The sequence below is a fragment of the Amblyomma maculatum genome, chromosome 1 (assembly GCF_055883805.1).
Source record: "Amblyomma maculatum isolate TAMU_Amacu chromosome 1, ASM5588380v1, whole genome shotgun sequence".
Classification (NCBI taxonomy): domain Eukaryota; kingdom Metazoa; phylum Arthropoda; class Arachnida; order Ixodida; family Ixodidae; genus Amblyomma; species Amblyomma maculatum.
The window spans coordinates 279,064,422-279,079,438 of NC_139344.1; the positions used below are offsets into that span (position 1 = coordinate 279,064,422).

At 44.5% G+C, this 15,017-nt stretch overlaps 1 long non-coding RNA gene across 1 annotated transcript; it reads left to right on the forward strand.

Annotated features, from left to right (window-relative positions):
* The first annotated feature begins 7,371 nt into the window (after positions 1–7,371).
* On the forward strand, positions 7,372–14,695 carry LOC146206646 (uncharacterized). Its single transcript, XR_014704483.1, has 3 exons — positions 7,372–7,590; positions 8,980–9,105; positions 13,886–14,695. It is a non-coding gene; the product is annotated as an uncharacterized LOC146206646 (long non-coding RNA).
* Positions 14,696–15,017: the final 322 nt, after the last annotated feature.

The window sequence follows — 15,017 nt, forward strand, 5'->3', positions numbered from 1 at the left end:
ACAATGATATATATTACTGTCCTTCAGCCACAAATCTGCCCATTCTTTCATACGATACCACCTGTGTGTGTTCAGTGGCATCATTCACTGTACCCTGCAGTAGAAGTTGCTGAAATGATTTTTTTCTCATGTATTGCTGAAATTTGGTACGGAAGCATACAGCAGAACATGGATCAAACGTGGACTGTGATCAAACAACATGGCCTGGGCTGGCACCATCACGTTAAGATCTTGGCTTTCAAAATTGCTTGAACCCAAGGAGTCTTATTGAAAACACATGCAACCATGGAAGCTCACGCTAATTAATTTAGTCCATAACCACAGTGCTTTGGTTGTGTTTCTATCCTTGTTCTGATCTACCATGCATGACCTCCCTAACAGTGCAAGCCCAATATTATCCTTATTATGTATTGAAAAATGCTTAGGTGTATGTTTATTCAAAAGGCAGGTGCATGCTGAAGAACCACCTGCCCTGATGGCTCAGTGATCATGGTGTTTGGCTGCTGAGCACAAGGTTGCTGGTTCGAGCCCCAGTGGCAACAGCTGCATTTTAATGAAGGTGAAATTGATCACTGCTTCTGTAAAGAACTCCAGGTGCTCAGAACTGTCTGGAGGCCTTCCGCTGTGGTACCTTTCTGTTCTCTTTCACTCCCCCCTTAATCCTTTCCATCACAGCACGGTCCAGGTTCTCATCGAAAGGGAGACAACTATACCACACTCTTCCTGTCCTCGTGAAACATCTGAATTTTATATATATATTTTTTTTAAGAACTTCCATCAGAACAAGCACAAGCAACATGCGCCAGATCTTACTCAATAATGTGTCAAAAAACCTGTCTGTAGAGCAAAATGTCTTATTAGTACATGCAGCTGCACAGATTCATTAATTTATTACTTGATACATTATTCTCTTTATGCTGCCATTTTTATTTCAGTTACTTTATGTTGGGTTTCCTAAATGACCGGATAGCCAATAATGCTGCCAATTGTAAAGCCTGCAGTGATTGAAAGGGTCATCCTTGTTTGCGATGAATATGCAAGTGCATGGTTGCTCTCTTCGAAATTCCATCGCGTCTGTTGGGGCCTTGCATTGGCGCAGTGTGGCAGCTGACATGAAGCACCTCCTCAGGATTCCCTTGATCATATGTTCTACTTTGCTTCGATACACTGCTGTGCCAGGTACACTGGCACTTGCAACAATGCACGTGGTCACACACTTGCATGTTCACCCCAAGTGTAGATGACCTTTCACATCGCAAGGTAGATTTGTTGATACTCAACATCCCACGCCCACCGTGGTGGCTTAGTGGTTAAGCCACTTGACTGCTGAACCCAAGGACACAAGGTTAAATGCCAGCCGCCACAGCCACTTTTCGATGGAGGTGAGAAGCAAAGCACACGTGCACTGTGCGATGTCGTGCAAGTTAAAAAACCTTAGTTGGTCGAAATTTCAGGAGCCCTCCACTACGGCATCCCTCATAGCCCGAGTTGCTTCGGGACATTAAACCCCTGCAAACCAACCCATTAGCGCGCCATGTAGCATGCAGAAATTTGCACAATGGATGGGCAAGACTTCGACTAATAATACATTGAAATCCTGTTGTATTGTAAAGTAGACTATAAAAGCACATTTGATATAATGAAGTAAGTATCTTCGGAGTTTATGGATGTCAACTTAAACCTCTCCACACATGGGGGCTGTGCCTGGCTTAGTGGATGAGGTTTCATGCTATTATAAGGCAAGCACAGATTGCCCTGCAGTCAGGCACATATTCCCACAAGTGTTGTGTCGCCTCATTTTAATGCAGTTATATTTTTCTGCCATTGGGTGTAGTGAACTGTCCCAGTCGAAAAAAAAACTGTTGGTTCCAATAGACCATTTGCAGAAATCTATAAGTCAGCTTCTCTGCAAGACTTGTTTTCCAACCAAAAGGTCTCGTTCCCAGACGCCACTCTCACAGCCTTTGTTGAAACGAAAAGAGGCAGACGCCTTTCAATGGCGCATTCATGCTGGCGATTCACGAAAGTGAGACATGGAGGGAGCGTGACGAATGAGCTGAAACCAGTCGCGCTGGAGCAGCAAGGCACTGGACATTCTTCACCCCTTTCTTCCGCTTTTTTACATATGGCATTCAACCATCCTACCTTTTTGACGTGTCTCCCTAAGTCATCTTGAAGTCAACTGCACATTCCAGTTTACTTAGAAAGGAAAGTTTGCCTCTGTTCGCTTCTTCAAATAATGCGAGTGTGGCATCTGGGAACGAGACCTTTTGGTTGGAAAACAAGCCTTGCAGAGAAGCTGACTTACAGATTTCCGCAAATAGTCTATTGGTACCATTTGAATTTTCCAGTTGTGTTTTACCCTCAGTTGCATCAGTTGGTACCAACTAGAATTTGGACAAAATGGGATCAATATGCCCTAGGCAAATGGACTGGGTCCCAGGATAGGATAACAAAATACCTCCTGTGCAAAATAAAGAAAAAAACATTCGTGCCACCCTACAGTTTTTGTATTGTTCAATTGAAGTGGCAGCTGGGTGTACATGGGAGCTGTTAGCTGATATTTTACTACAGAAGTGAAATGAAGCTTCTGAAATATAAAATCACTGAAGCAAACCAGGCATATATATATCGCTTATAAGTCACAGATACACTGCATAGACAGGCACATGCAGAAACATATACTTCTTACACATGTAGTATACTTTTGAATTCATATATATACTCGAATTATTAGACCTTAATGGTGGAGTCAGTGGCACTTGCCCATTAAGCATGGATATCTCATTTATTTCTATCGCGGCGGATGGCGGGAGTGGTGAGTGAGTACAGTTCCTCAGGTCAGGCTACTGACATCTTCTATTACAAAATCAACACTTGTTCTAAGGGTGTGCTTATAATGAACATATATGTTGCGTAGTAATGCACAGCCAGAAATGTCCAAATGGAACTTGAAAAACCCAACTGGAACCAGTTAGAATCGTATTCCATTTGATTCTTTTGAAACTGTTGGAAAACCATTTCTTTGATAGAAAGTCCAGCTGGTTTGAGCAGTGGGAATGGCAATTCCAACTGGAATCAAATGGAACCAGTTGCACACCATTTGAATCCAATTGGAACCTTTTAGAAACCCAACTGCTTTTTTTTTTTTTTTTTTTTTTTTTGACGGGTTTTCTCCCTAAGAAAAAAATAACTGGTCAGTTTAGCTGCACTGCCTAGAAAATACTGTGATACTGTGTGCTACTAAGTATCACTTGATTAAGCCTGTGAAATTTCAGTTAATCTCGGTGCAGTTGATTTTTTTGTCTGGTAAAGTAAGGCAACTTAATGTAGTGTGCAACCTTATGAAAAAGTGCTCGCTGAAATATGCCGGTTTTGAGCAAGCAGTGAAAGTTTCAAAGGCTGTCTTGCACCAGTTTTGTAACCAGTAATATTTTTCTCGAGGTGAAGAATTTTGGGTGAAAATACGGCCGAAAGGAGCGGGGATGCAGCGCTGAGAAAATTTTGGGGGCTGTTTTGACACTAGCTGAAACACCCCTCTTATACACCTGCCAATTTGCACATCCATATGACTAGTACACCATAATGTGGAAGGGAACTAAGTTTGAGCTATCACATAATTACTTTAAACATAATTTTTCTGTTTTCTAACTAGTTTTCTTCTTTGTGTATATAGTATTTCATCCTTTGATTTAGTGCACAAATAAGCAGAAAACTTAATATTAATATCTTGCAAAAAATGCTGCCAGTTCAGATAGCAGTAAATGCCACATTTATACCATGGCGGAAGTATACCTTGTTTATACCCTGAATCCCTGCCAACATCCACATGCCACCTAGTGCTCGCTCGCAACGCCCACTGCAACATCGACGTAGGTATTCCGCTGAACGGGAGCCTCAACTGAGCAGGCGCAAACTGAGCGCGTTGAACCAAGGTGCTGTTGGTCAATTTCCCCGCCACAGCCGTACCCTCCTCCCGCAAAGTTGCTTTCCGCTGCTGCCTTCCGCAACCCCGTCCGCCCTAAAGTCCCTAGATCCGTTTTTTAACAAAAACTTAAAAAACGGATCTATGGACTTTAGTCCGCCCGTCCTCCACCTTCTGTCTGCGCCATCATGTGGGGTGCTTTTCTGCGCTGCGCGCGTTAATACATGCCTAAAGTGAGCTAGAATTGGGTAGTGGGCTCACTCCTCAGCCGGCGCCATACATTGCGATGACGCCGCCTATGTCAGCAGATTCTAGTTCTGCGCGCCTCCGCAAGGGGCCGCCACCGCCGCCTTCAATGTAGCAGCGCGCGGCACCGCGCGCTGCGCGCCGTTTGCCTTTGCCTGCCTTCCCCTTCGCTGCTGTATTCTTGCCATTGCGGAGGTTTTGTTTTGCGGTGGGCGATGTGACTTCTGATGCGAAGAAGCCACCCCGATGACAAAACCATTGTGCTAGGCTGCCGGACATGTTTGCGGGAAAGGCGCCACGAATCGAAAGATATGTGGCTCTTGGAAAATAATGGGGGCGAATATAAATACTCCCTAAAGGATATAAATACACGATGGCCTGATCACATCAATGACACGTACACCAGCCTAGTTTTTCAGTTGTATTTCATTCTATGGCCTTGTGAAAACAATAAGCCAGGGGAAGGGCAAGCAGGGCCAGCTAGCCGGATTGTCGACATGCTGCATATCAAGGAAGCACAAAGCTAGACACGAATGTGAACAAAAAGGAGGACCAGTAGTTAGGAAACAACTTTATTCAACGCATTACTAAGCGTCAAGAATACGCTGGTATATCTGTTGACCACAGCCAGCATATTATAGCCGAAGCGCATATGATTGTAGGCTAATATTTCACACTACTGGGTATATGTTGCTAAATAGAGTCTAATGAAATTGAATTGCGAAGCTTGTACAAGCAGTGCTAACCGCTTACTCGGCTCAAACTTCCGCGACAATGGGAAATCAGCTATTGTAAGTTCAGCTTTTGCTTCTTGAGCAAGCTCGAAAAATGACGGCCTGTGGGGCGATCATTCATGACTTGAAAACCACTGTACACGGCGCAAAGACGACAACACAAGAAATAAAAGAACGCCATGTGAGCATGTGCTGTACTTTTCTTTCTTGTGTTGTCTTCTTAAATTTGCGCCGTATACATGCAGTGGTTATCGAAATATATGTTCACGGAGTTTTTTTTTTTTTTTTTTTTTTTCGTGCCATAAATTGCATTCGGGCAGCAAATCAATTGATGCACTCGGAGTACTAAAAGACACGCTCCCGCGATAAATCGGATGCTTACAACATATACGCGCCTCGTCTCTCTCATCAGTTATGATTAACACGGGTGTACTTTTTGTCAAGGAAGCTAGCAGTGGAGCCGCCGTTCATCAGCCCGAGATGCCTACTAAATGCTTGTTTTCACACTCCTAGAGCTCCTGTCAGGTCCTTCCCTATCGATCAGAACACTAGTTGTCTACACGAATATAGCTAATTCGCAATTTTGCAGTAATCTGAAAATTTTCAGATTAAACTGCTGATAATGGACGGGGGATGCTCAACTGCAAGCTTTTAAGATGAGTTCAATAATGACTTGTGGCAATTTTTATGCACCTTTCTTCCATAAACAGCGTCGACAGTAAATTAAAATTCACGATCCAGAAGGCAGGCGCGACAAAAAGGTGCTGACAGCTGCGGCCTATTAAGAATACGGATACAGCTTTACACGTTACACACGTAAACCTACGTGTCTCTGTACTCTATCATCGCGGCCGTGAATCACAAACCTCAGAAAATTGGGCAATCGAGCGCCGCAGTCTTTCGCCAAGGACTCCGGAGAGAAATCGGATACGCGTTTGCAGTTAGAAACCTCGTAGTTCATCGTATAGCACCGGTAGTAGCACAACTTGCTAATATATCCAACCTCTGCATAGCTGCCACATGCAAATCTAGAAAGTGTGGACGAAGACGGTGCGTTTTTCTAAAGCGAGAAGGCCGCGGTCGCACGAACGCAACCCCGCAACCAGCAGAGCGCTACATTGAAGTCTGCGGTGGCGCCACCTAGTGCATGTGACACAGACTGCGTCAGGGAAGGAGCCCCAAGCCACCCTAGCCCCAGTGAGCCCACTACAAGTTCTAGCCACCCTACCACTACCCCATTCTAGCTCACTTTCTTTAACATGCCTATCGTGAGAGTGAAAAAAAAAGAGCCTTTAGAAAATGCCGTGTTAATTATTATTATTATTATTATTATTATTATTATTATTATTATTATTATTATTATTATTATTATTATTATTATTATTATTATTATTATTATTATTATTATTATTATTAATGTCGCCCTTCTTCTACTTCGTTAAAATACATATTCGTTATATGTATATACACGTGCTCTTCTGAAGTTATTATGTTGTTGTGGCTAAGAAGGAAAAGAAAATGCACAGGCTCTGTAGCTGAGCCACCTCCGTTGCCTCGTGCGGACAGAAGAGAAAATAGAGAAGAAAAGAAAAAGAAGAGGGAGCTTAGAAAGACGCGCGCCGCAACAACAGCCGTCGTCCACCACCGAAGCAGTGGCGGGTGCAATTGTTTGCATGCCGCGCTTGCTCCACCAATGCGCCTTGTGAGACTCAAGTGGGACCACTGCAATTCCCACTGTGTTCAAGCGGGACCACTAGCTTTCCACTGAATAACTGACTGAAAAACTTTATTGCAGAAAGGCAGCTTGAGGTAGCCGGGGCAACCTCTCGCAATCACTATAGGTGCACGGGCTCCTCGGTGGACCAGAGCCTTCTGGCTCGCCAGGTCGGAGCAGCCGAGCAGGGCTGCCTCCCGGGTGGGGTTGAGTTTGGGGGCGAGGTTCGAGGTTGATTGGCATGCCCATACCATGTGGAAGATATCCGAAGACTTCTCCGCACAGTGCGGGCATTTTCCTGTACAGGCAGGATCAAACCCAGACGGCCACTGACGTCCGACGGACAACCGAACTCGGCCGCAACTCGGCGGCCGATTTCGGACGTCCGCCGGAATTCCGGCGTACGTACGAAAGCGGATGGTCGAATCCGTTCGCCCAGCGGACAGCCGCCGTACGTCCGCCACTGGATTTGCTTTTACACAGCTATGATATAGTTTGTAGTCGTCGTGCTCGTCTGAACTGCGTATAAATCAGTAATACCGTCAAGTCTGCATTATATGATGCCAGAGCGAATCGATGCGATAGAAAGCGTTTCCATTAAACAGTTTTTTTTTTATTTTCCGCGTGTTTCATCGTTGAATTCTTCCATCAAAATTTTTGATTAAAAGTTAAATGACCATTAAACATTTTTCTATCATGATGCTTCGGTGAAATTTTAATCAGTGGCTGAATAGACGCAGCAAGCAGCAAGCTCAAAAAGAACGAAACCGAACCTATCCTAAAAAAAATCTGAAATGAGCCAATCCAATCCACCTGACAAGTTGAAGTTTAGTCATGGAAGATGGCTTCACGTTTCCGTGTTCTGCATTTTCTGCGCAGTTACAAATACCTACGGCTGTAATGCACTGCTAGCATTGTTTTTGCTGTGGCTTTGTGCGGCTGGCACACTTTGTTCACCCGCCGATTCCAAAGTAAGTATTTCACCGAACTTTTGTTTCTTTAGTGGAACTTTTCGATGCACCGATAGTGGTGAGCTTTTGGGTAAGGAAACAGCTCTGTACAGCAGCCGAACGGTCGAGTGTTTTAGGCGAGACTGACAGGATGGCTCCGCGCCGACTAACTAAAGTGCAGCCTCAAGTCTGAGGGCCATCTTTCTCGGCATTACTGGATGCTGCGCCAGTAAGCCGCGCAACTTCTCTGTCTCTGATAAAGGAGTGCCTGCCCGAGCTTTAAAGGAGTTAATTTGTTAACCATGCGCAACGTGCTGAGTTGTAAAAACTATACGAGAAAACTTTTGCACTCCTCGAGCCTATCGTGCGACATGTTTTTTTTTTCTTTCTTTTTTTTTTTTTTTTTTTTTTTTATGGACAGCCGCTTATCTTTCTCTCTCGAGCTTTACGGCAACTACAGTTTCTAGAAGGAACGGCTGTAGCTACTAAATAACTAAAGGTTTAGTACTCTCCTTCAGCTTTGACGAACCAGGACAGCACCTTGCGCATGTTGGTTATGCATGTGGGACCGAACCGCGCAGAACAACCGGACAAGGAGATGAGAGAAAAAAAAAAAAGTCAGCACTTCTTTTTCTTGACCCGTTGTTCTGCGCTGTTCTGGGACGAATTTGGCATACCGCCGCCGCGATACAGTTGGGCTGTGAGCTCTGGTACCTGCAACGCCTTCTTTTATGCAAAACAGGCATACTGGGAGGCCATGCAAGCCGCGGGCTAAAAAAAAAAAAAAAAAAAAAAAAAAAAAAAAAAAAAAAAAAAAAAAAAACCGAGTTGAGCAAAAGTGAGATGAAAACAAAATTGTTGCTTTGTCCTTACAGATATTCAAAGGCTCCTCAGAACTTCACTGCATTATTGACAGCGAGATAATGCCAAAGCTACACTAGAGCCATGCAGCACCTTATAGTGCATGATACTGAGCTTATGTCTCGCACTGAAAGCTCTTACCATGTTCTTAGATTGTCATATTAAAGTAGCTTTAAACCCATGCTTGTTAATACAGTGATAGCCATAAATTGAACCTAGGGCATCATGCTCACATACAAGGCTTCTGATAACTGCTGGTCACATGATGTGGGCTATAGCAGAAACCTGTACCTGGTCATCTTACAAGCATTTGTGCAATTGATGCTTTTAATGTGTTGTAAAAGTTTTTGTGTTCTGTTTCTGTATGGGAATGCTTTCCTTATTGAAGGCTAACATTTGGCTTGCTACAGCAAAACCTCTACCTAGTCATCCTAAAAACAGCTCCGCAGTTGGTGCTTTTAGTGTGTTGTAAAAGTATTTGTGTTCTGCTTCTGTATGGCAATGCTTTTCTCGTTGAAGACTAGCATGAGGCTTCCAAAAATTTTTCAGATGCCATTTGCTGTAGCCGATTTCGTAGGCCAACAGGAAGCAGCATTTTGAACATGGAAAACTGTCATCCACGGGGGAAAAACAGCAACATCTCTTTGCATTCTCATTTCTTTGGTATGGCTAAAAGTGAGTATTGTATCATTATCTATATTATTAATATTGAATCATGATTGTCAGTGTTGAAGTTGTTTGAGCGTGATGATTTTAAACATACAGGACATCCCTTCGACATTAAGGTTTTAGCTTGTTTACATGTAGGATGTAGAACTGGTTTCAACAAACTTTATGCAGCAAATTCTTTTTACATTGTCCACCATGTTACTTTTTGTCATTGTCCATTGAAGTAAATGACCAGTATTTTACGTTTACACAGTCGTCCACTCTTAGCTTGAATGGGAATGTGTGGCATGCAGTTTGCAAAATAGCAATGCATCCGTCACAGCCATGCATCAAGGCTAAGTGGCTTGTGCGTAGAGGGACCAGCCGCTCCAGCTTCACGTCACCTGCCTCTTTGCTCCGGTGTGCAGACATGCATTGAGGCAAAGGGGTTTATGTGTAGAGAAACCAGGAGCTTCTTTGTCACATCTGGCTGTTTGTTACGGTGTGCAGATGCACATCGAGGCAAAATGGCTGATGTGTAGAGGGACCAGGAGCTGCTGCTTAACGTCGTTCGCCTCTTTACTACAGTGCACAGCCGTGCATTGATGCTAAGTGGCTTGTGCATGGAGGGCCCAGGAGCTGCAGCTTCACGTCTGCCTCTTCGCTCAGGTACGCAGGTGCGTATTGAGGCAAGATGGCTTATGCATAGAGGGACCAGGAGCTGCTGTGTGGTGTAGTCTGTATATTTGCTATGGTGCGTATCGAAGTACAATGGGGGGGCTCATGTGTAAAGGTACCATGAGCTGCTGCGTTATGTCGTCTGCCTCTTTACTATGGTGCGCAAGCATGCATCAAGGCAAAGTGGCTTATGCATAGAAGGACCAGGAGCTGTTGCTTCACATCTGCTATGATGCGCAGCTGCATATTGTGGGTGGTGGTGGAAAACATTGCCATCAGATACAAATATAGGAGGTTACTCACTAGCTGACCCTGAGGGGGCCTGACCTGACAAAAACAAGGGGTCCCTAGTTTGGGACCCCAGTGGTGGTAGAGGGACTAGAACTGGTACTTCACGCTGTCTGCCTCTTCGCTACGGTGTGCAGCTGCGATGAATGCAGTGGCATCTCAAAAAGTGCATGCCACGCACTCGCATGTTCAGCCTGAGTGGACGACTGTGTACCTGCTATAGCTTTGTTATTCATAGAATAAACCTAGGCCAAGTTGGATAGCTCACCTCATATGTGGTCAGCAAAGAAAAGCCACTCCAGAAAATCTGATGCATTTACTGTCATAGGATTCTTATTCATATACATGCTACTGACAAGTCAGATTCTTCACCCTCAGAAATGCCAGAAAAATAACCAAGGGTGCGTCTGTAATAGTCTAGCTTGCTCTTTCTCTGCATTGCTGTGGGTGGGACAGGTGTGAATCTTTGATTTTAAGCTTGCAACAAGTATGTTATTGTAGTTTAAAGGCAAAACGGTACTAATAATCGTAGCCCCCCGTGGCCTTTATCCCCTTTTAATAGTGTTGCTAGACACCGAATTATTAGTTTACTCTGCACTGTTTCTGTCTAGTTAATGTGCGGAGATGTACAGCCTCGTCCACTTCTAGCTATAACATGCTCACCGCCTTCAAAACGCTGTTGCGTTCGAACCGGCCACACAATAAAGCTAAGTGGCAGGCCATGTGAAGCAGCACATCCGGGTCCCTGTGTGTGTGCACCGATTTGCATCGATATGTGGCTGTTTCGTACGTAATGTTGATTTGAAAGCAGTGTCTGTGTTATAGCTAGAAGTGGACGACCCTGTACATATATTTATATGACTTGGAGTTGTCGACTTTGCACTTAGAAACATTGTAGCGTTATCTGATGTGTTGCTTTCATTTCTTTAATGATTTCTGTAAGGGATCGGTGGGTATGCTAGGCACCTTTATTAGTCTGCTCTTTTTGGGTCACCTGTTCACTGCCCAGCTGCGGCCGTCTCCCACTTGCCCTCGGACAGGAGGCAGAGAGACGTGCATAGAGAGGCAGCTACAGCAGCTACAGTGCTTAACGGAAACGTAGGCAGAGAGGGAAAGAAGTTCCCTCTTCCGAGGACTTTGCTGTCGCACTTGAAGACGCGGGGACAAGCAGTTTGTTCTCGTTGCTGTGTCATGTAGGGGGCTCATTTTTATTTCAGGAGCTTTACGAACAGTATACAACTAAGGGGTCCTTAGTACTAAGCGTACTAAGGGGTCCTTAGTACTCTGACTGGACCCATCACCCGGAGGTAGCACAGCTTTGAAACGAGCACCTCTTTTGGAAGAACTGCTTATCGTTCAAAGAAAAAACACTGTCAGGTTGAAGGGTGTAAGGCCCTCTTCCTTGTTGGGGAGCCCATAAAAGTGACAATTATTCAGTGCAGGCGCGCTGAGTGGGGTCTCGTTGAGGATTCCAACCCTGGATGTCAACAATGGTAGGAGATGGCGGCGTTGAAAAAGGGCAAGTGTGTAACAGTGACGGTATGATGCGGAGCGGGAGGATGTGGGTTGGCTCTTCTGATGTGGTCCGCAATGGTGCTGACTCAGACGCCAATAATTGCAATAATTGCCCTGTAAAAGGAGCCGCCAAGGATGCAAGCTTTGGGCAATGGTTGCGCACGTGGGACACCGTTTTGATGGGTTCTATTTATTTTTTCTCTTTTTTTTCCTAGGGGAGAGAGTTTGGCATGTGACCTAGTGAGCCAATCATTTCGAGGTCCATTCTCTAAATTCCGTTTGTTGTGAAACGAATTTGTTGTCCCTTTTGCATTGCTTGTATTAGGGAGAGGATGAAGAACTTATGAAAGTGGAAAGACATGCCAAAACGTTTGTTAGCCAGTCATGTGTGAGTTCGTTGTCGTTGGGGATGAGAAATGTGGGCGGTGTCCCGAAGTTAATGAAACGGCCCTGCGGCCTGGAGAACTCGTTCTGAGCTAGATTTTGATCTCTTTCCTCTTCGGCATAGATCATGGTCATTGTTTCACCTGTTGTAAATACATACATTCATGTACAAAATTTTCAGTTCATCTTCCTCTCCGTGTGCAAGTTGTTGTGGCCAGATGCAGTAAATTCGCTATTTTCATTTCTATATAACGTGCCTTTCTGAAGATGGTGAGCTCTTTTGTCCAATTCTGTAAGAAAGCAGCAAAGTGCTCCCAAATCTTCCACAAAACTGTGTGATATCTTTAATACTAACTGCAGCTCGGTGTCACTCAAAACATGTAGTTGAGGTAGATTTCTTCCCCCCCCCCCCTCTTTTTGTTCGTTCAAATGAGGACCAGCGGACACTAACTCTTGCTTTTGTAATGCCCTAGGCCCCGCCTTAAGGCAGTACTCCAATGTCAATACCATCTTTATAGCTATGGCTGTCCAACAGCACTAATGTCTTTTATATACTTCTTTTACTAATCTCTTACCCAAGTGGTGGCTTATACTACGGGGGCGAAAGTCTCTGGACAGTATGTCTGGAGATTTTGGACTAGAATCGCGATGTAAACGAATTGTGACCTTATTTCTCTTGCACACATGAAAGAACTAACGTTCAACTTTCACATCGACAAGTATGGTCCGAGTTTCCTGGTCGATGTAAAAGTTATGTGCTTTGATTGCAGTTTGTGTAGTCCACACACTTGTCCCCGATATTACATAGGGGCAAATTAGGTGCCTTTACAGGGGCAGTTTCTTTGGCGCCCACTACCTTCCCCATAAAAAAGCTACAGTGTTGCTTGTGAACAGCTGGCTGCATTTATAAATACTATTATTTTTTTTGTAATTTGTTGTGCGTAGTTGAGAAATCCATGACATACATGCACAGCTGGTTGCCAGAATTCTGCAACCATATTTCAGTAACTAACATCCATGCTGCATGCTGCCGGTAATACATCAGGAGCTTGTGGTTGTTAGCTTTTTGTGTTTTGTGTAACTATAAGCCTTGCTATTGTAATGTCACATATAGTGCTGTGGGTAAACAAATAACTTTACTTTTAACTCTTGTAGAAGCATGAACACTGCGCAGTCACTGCGGCGGGCTATGCTTCCACATTGGGCTTTAGCCACATGTCAAATGTCTATCTTTATTCTGCTGCAGCAGCTTGCATGTTATCAGATAAGTTACTTCGTCGCAGCTGCTCTAAGGAGACGCTTTCTAGACGCTTGTAGCCTAGATGTTGATGTCGATATACCCCCGACACGCCCAAGGAATGTCTTCGGTAGAGGGTACATGGAAACCAGTGAAATGTGCAGTTTACAGAACAAAAAGGTAACAATTTTAAATGATGTTATTATTGATCACTTCTTTTCAGAGCAGGAACAATGACTTTAGAAATCTGCCTGTTAAACCGCTCAAAATGCAGGTTTCTGCCGCCAATGCGTACCTGTGTAATACTGCAATGCTCTGGCTGTGCTTTATGTTCATATACAGCATCCTTTATGCTTAGTTTCTATGCATGTGCACTCCATGTCTTGGGCATTGCTGAGGGCGCATAGCAGCAAGCATAACATGCCATGTTTGGTCAGAGTGGCATGTTCAAAAAGACGACATAAAAACATTAAAATACTGAATGCCAGGTTCTGGTCAAACTATGTTTGTATCTTTTGTTATTCTGCATGGGTTTTGCTGCAGTTATATGACCTTTCTATATAGTATGTGACAGTTCTGAATGGAGATGCATGCGTACAGTGCCATCTGGAAAAAGCAATTGAGAGAAACTGGCAGTTGCCCTTGGAGATGTGTAATCAAAGTTCAGCACAGATAGCTTGAATTTCATTTTCCCTTCTATTGCAGGAGGAGCCCAGCCTGCTCTTTCCATCTTAGGCCTGAAAGACCAGCAACAGCTGATCGAGCAAATGCACAGGATAGTAACTGCTCCTGGAATCCCGGCCTGCGGAGGCTGCCCACAGAGAACTTGATCATCTCCTCGTTAATTCCGAAATATTAGGTTTCAATAAATACCTTTTCCTTCACCACCTCCCCAAGGCAAGAGCTGTCACGGCCAAAGATAATTAAAAAAAATTATTCAAGTAGATTCTTAATACTCCAGTTGGCCTGCATTTTACCATGCCATTCCTTAACATCAATATTTTTTTAGTGTAGACTATTTATGCATGCAGTTTTTGCAATAAAGCCAAAAAAAAAATGCTTTTTTTACAACCTCTCATGCTGGTATGCCTATGCACTTAGCATGTTTTCAGGAATGGTGCATTTGTGTGAAGCTCAGCTAGCATATGTGCCTCTTTGATGGAAGTTATAATTGCACACTACTGTTCAGTGCTTAGTGCGTGAAAGTAAAGCAGACAACAGAAAACTTGAACCTGTTGCATATTCTGTTGTCTGCTTTACTCTCACGACAAAGGCATTGAGCACTAGTATGTGACTGAAATTTCCATGGCACATGCTTGCTGAGCTTTACACAAATGTTATTGGCAAGTTTTTACACCAATAGCGGGCCCTGCAAGCATGTTCCGGGAAACGTCCGAATGTCCGCCTCCGGCTGCCCGTCGGACGTCCGTGGGACGCGATCCGGATCCACGAACGACAGTCCGACGGACGTCCGCTGTACGTATATCGAACATAACCGGACTTCCGTCGGATGTCCGAAGGTCCGAAAACGGACGTCCGTCGGTCGACCGTCGGATGTCTATGGCCGTCTGGGAAGTGTTTTAAAACTGCCGGGCATATATAGCAGCGTTTTGGTGTAAGGACGGATGAGTGTGCGTTCCTCCACCTTTATAAGGAAGGCTTGGGATAAATTGCATGGCCGAATTGGAATAACTCAGTAATTTCTCGAAACGAGGGCCGGATTGCGGGATCCGTATCGGAAAGGTCTGAATTCGTTGCCCGGAGAGTGAGCGCGCGGATGGCGCGTCAGCCGTTTCATTGCCTTTGAGGCCTGGGAGTCCATACAATCGAGTAGTCA